This window comes from Benincasa hispida, chromosome 11 (assembly GCF_009727055.1).
Source record: "Benincasa hispida cultivar B227 chromosome 11, ASM972705v1, whole genome shotgun sequence".
Classification (NCBI taxonomy): domain Eukaryota; kingdom Viridiplantae; phylum Streptophyta; class Magnoliopsida; order Cucurbitales; family Cucurbitaceae; genus Benincasa; species Benincasa hispida.
The window spans coordinates 50,479,430-50,483,292 of record NC_052359.1 but is presented as its reverse complement, the minus strand read 5'-3'; positions in this window follow the sequence as shown (position 1 = coordinate 50,483,292).

The following is a 3,863-nucleotide window of genomic DNA, read 5'->3' as shown; positions in this document are numbered from 1 at the left end:
TTCTATCATTGACTTAATAAAGAATCATGCAATTAGATTATTCAATAGTTCATTAAGAATAAATTCCTAATGCACTAATAAGCTAATTGGACAATTAACCCTAATCTAGGTCTTAATTGCTTCCTAAAGACATTTCATAATTGATCCCTAAATTACATTAAACTCATGGGTTTTCTTAACTATTCCAAATCTTGAAATCAAAAGATTGAAAATTCAAGATTGATTGCGTGAATTCTATAGGCTCTTTAAAGAAAAGAGGAAAAGAAGTCCACATTTTCTATGAAGACTACTAATTCTTGCAACCCTAATTACAAATTTGTTATAGAACTATGTAATTTTTGCATACAAAAATTGATTAATCTTGAGTTGTTAATTCATTCTTAATCAATTTTATTCTAAATCTCAGCAAGAACATTCAAAAGAAAGTAATTACATGAAATAAATTTCAAAGAAAAGTCTCAAGAAAGTGTCGTCTACATAATTCCCCAAGCAAAAAAGATTGCCTACTCATGGATGATGAAATTCTTCAAGAAATCCATTGATAGTTGCATAATTGGTACAAAGATTAAATACAAATTGATTGAATCTCTCCAAAATTTACAAGAATAGCTCTGTAAATTTGGCGAGTCATGGCATTGTGATAGTATGCATTGGTGAGCAACGTCTGGTACGCATAGGCATAAAATCTGGTCTGATCCCCTCTAATAAAGATTTGGCTCGTCCCAATAATATGATTTACATTCATGTTTAAGTCGCCTCTTCTGGTGGGCTGTGTAATCCTCAGGGATTTGTTTGCAAACCAGAAAATTGACCACGTCCGCGTACCATGGTAATTCTTCAATTTTCAATAGTTGCTCGTCCGGGAAAGTTGTGTTCACCTCTGACTGGTTGCGGTCGACTTCTGGATTTCTAATCTTGACAAATGGTCCGTAACCTGGTTCTCCATCCCCTTGCAATCAATGATTTCCATGTTGAATTCCTAAAGGAGGAGAACCCATCGAATCAATCTCGGCTTCGCATATTTCTTTGTCATCAAATATTTTATTGCCGAGTGGTTAGTGTGAACGATTACTTTAGTTCCCAGTAGGTAAGCTCTGAATTATTCCAACGCAAATATCACCGTAAGCAATTCTTTTTCTGTGGTAGTGTAATTTGTTTGAGCAGGGTTCAAGGTTTTACTCGCATATGCAATAGGGTGTAGCATTGTTTTCTTCTTTTGCGCCAGCACTGCCCCCATCACATAACTGCTTGCATCGCACATTAGTTCAAAGGGTTATGTCTAGTCTGGTGCGATCAACACAGGTGCGGTTGTTAATGCGTTCTTTAGTATCTTGAATGTGTTGAGGCATTGGTTATCAAAGTCAAACACTATTTCTGCCTCCAGCAACGCACTCAATGGTCATACAATCTTTGAAAAGTCTTTCACAAAACGTCGATAAAAGCTAGCATGTCCTAAGAAGCTCCTGACAGCCTTCACATTTGCTGGAGGTGGGAGCTTTTCAATCGCCTTAATCTTTTCCTTGTCCACCTCTAGCCCGTCCTTGGAGACTTTGTGCCCAAGCACAATACCTTCCTTTACCATGAAGTGGCATTTTTCCCAGTTTAGCACAAGGTTCGTCTTTTCACATCTCTTCAGTATCTTCTCTAGATTGTTGAGACAAACTTTGTATGTTTGCCCATACACCAAGAAGTCGTCCATGAAAATTTCTACAGAATCTTCAAGAAACTCAGAAAAGATGGTCATCATACACCTCTGAAAAGTGCTCGACACATTTCATAGACCGAATGGCATGCGTCGAAATGCAAATGTTCCACAGGGGCAGGTGAATGTGGTTTTCTCTTGATCCTCAGAAGCAGTCATGATCTGGTTGTAGCCGGCATATCCATGCAGGAAACAGTAATAATCATTTCCGACTAGGCAGTCTAGCATCTGGTTGATAAAAAGCAAAGGGAAATGATCCTTCCTTGTTGCCACATTTACTTTGTGGTAGTCTATGCAAATCTGCCAGCCAATGATGGTTCTCATTGGGATCAGTTCATTATTTGCATTTGGGACTACTGTCATCCCTCATTTCTTCGGCACACATTGCACGGGGCTGACCCACGTGTTGTCAGCGATTGGATAGATAATCCCTATATCCAACCACTTGATTATCTCCTTCTTCATGACCTCCTTCATCGCAGGGTTGAGTCCGTGTTGATGTTCGATCAATCTTTTCTGATTGTCCTCGAGACGAATTCTGTGCATGCAATATGCGGGGATGATTCCTCTAATGTCTGCTAGCATCAGCCAATTGCTTTTATGTACTTTCTCAGGAAGGTCAGTAGCGCACTTTCTTGATCTTCATGAAGCGCAGAGGAAATTATTACTGGAAGCGTTTCATTCTGCCCTAGGAAAGCATATTTTAGGTGGTTTGGAAGGGTTTTTAGCTCTATTGTCAGTGGTTGTTCCAAGGATGGTTTTTGAGTTTTTCTTTCTTCATTCACTGTCAGTTTTTCTTCTTTGGTTGTTGTTTCTGTGATCACATTGCAGGCTACTTAGATGCGGTCACATCCTCATCTTCATTTTCATTTTCAGACTTTTCTTCTTCATTCAAACTGGGTTCATCAGCAACTTCAGTGAGGTCTTCTTCTTCCGGGTATTTCCTGGCTTTGATAATATCAAATCTGAGCTTCTGTACATTCACGTTCAATGTGATCTCTCCCTTGTACACATCAATCTGAGCGCGACCAGTAGATAAAAATGGTCATCCCAAGATGATGGGTACATCCTTTTCTGCTTCATAATCCAGGATGATGAAGTCTGCTGGTAAGATAAATTTGTCAATCATGACTAGGACATCCTTCACCTTCCCTTCTGGATGAACAAGGGACCTGTCAGCTAGCTAGAGAGTCACCGTCGTGGGAGCCAGCTGCCCCACATTCAGCTGCTTAAAAAATGAAAGGGGCATTAAGTTGATGCTGGCCTCGAGATCGTAAAGCGCTTGACCAATGTATAACCCGCCGATTGAGTAAGGTATTGTGAAACTTCCAGGGTCGCACATTTTTTGTGGAATTATGGATTTTGAACTTTACGTCAATGCCACCATTGCGAACTTACTAGTGCTTCTTTTCTTCGTCACCATGTCCTTTAGAAACTTTGCATACTTCGGCATCTGTTCAATCGCTTTAGTGAAAGGAATGTTAATATGCAACTGTTTCAGCATGTCCAGGAAGCGTTGATAATGCACTTCATCATTTTTCTTCTTTTTCAGTCTCTGGGGGAATGGTGGCAGCTGTATTTTCACGGTTCCCTATTCTTTCGACTTCGAAGTGGACGCAATCTCCGGTTCTATCGCCTTCTTTTCTTCTGTTTCTTCTTGAGTCAACGAGATCCGTGGTTCCATCGCAATTGGAGCAGTCTGGCTAGGCTCCTTTTTCTCCTCCGCCACTGTTTTTCCACTTCGCAACGTTACAACTTGACATTGATCTTTTCCTATACCTCTTGGGTTGTACGGGAGCTCTGTTGAACTCGACAGTGCCCCTTGCGGTCTATTCTTGAGTTCGTCCGCAATCTGTCCTATCTGAATTTCAAGATTGCGGATGGACGTCGCTTAATTCTAAAGCACTGTTTCATTCTTCTCAATATACTGCTTCAATAAGCTCTCCAAAGATGAAGATTGCGGTGCCTGCAAACTATTGGCTTGATTTTGCGTTTGACCGTTTGTTCGCGGGAAAAATCCTTGTGGCCCTTCTTTTTGCGCTATTGGTTGAAAATTTTGTTGTTGATTTTTCCATGTGAAGTTAGGGTGGTTTCTCCACCTAGGGTTGTAAGTATTGGAAAAGGGATTATTTTTCACAAAATAGACAAGCTGTGCATTCCT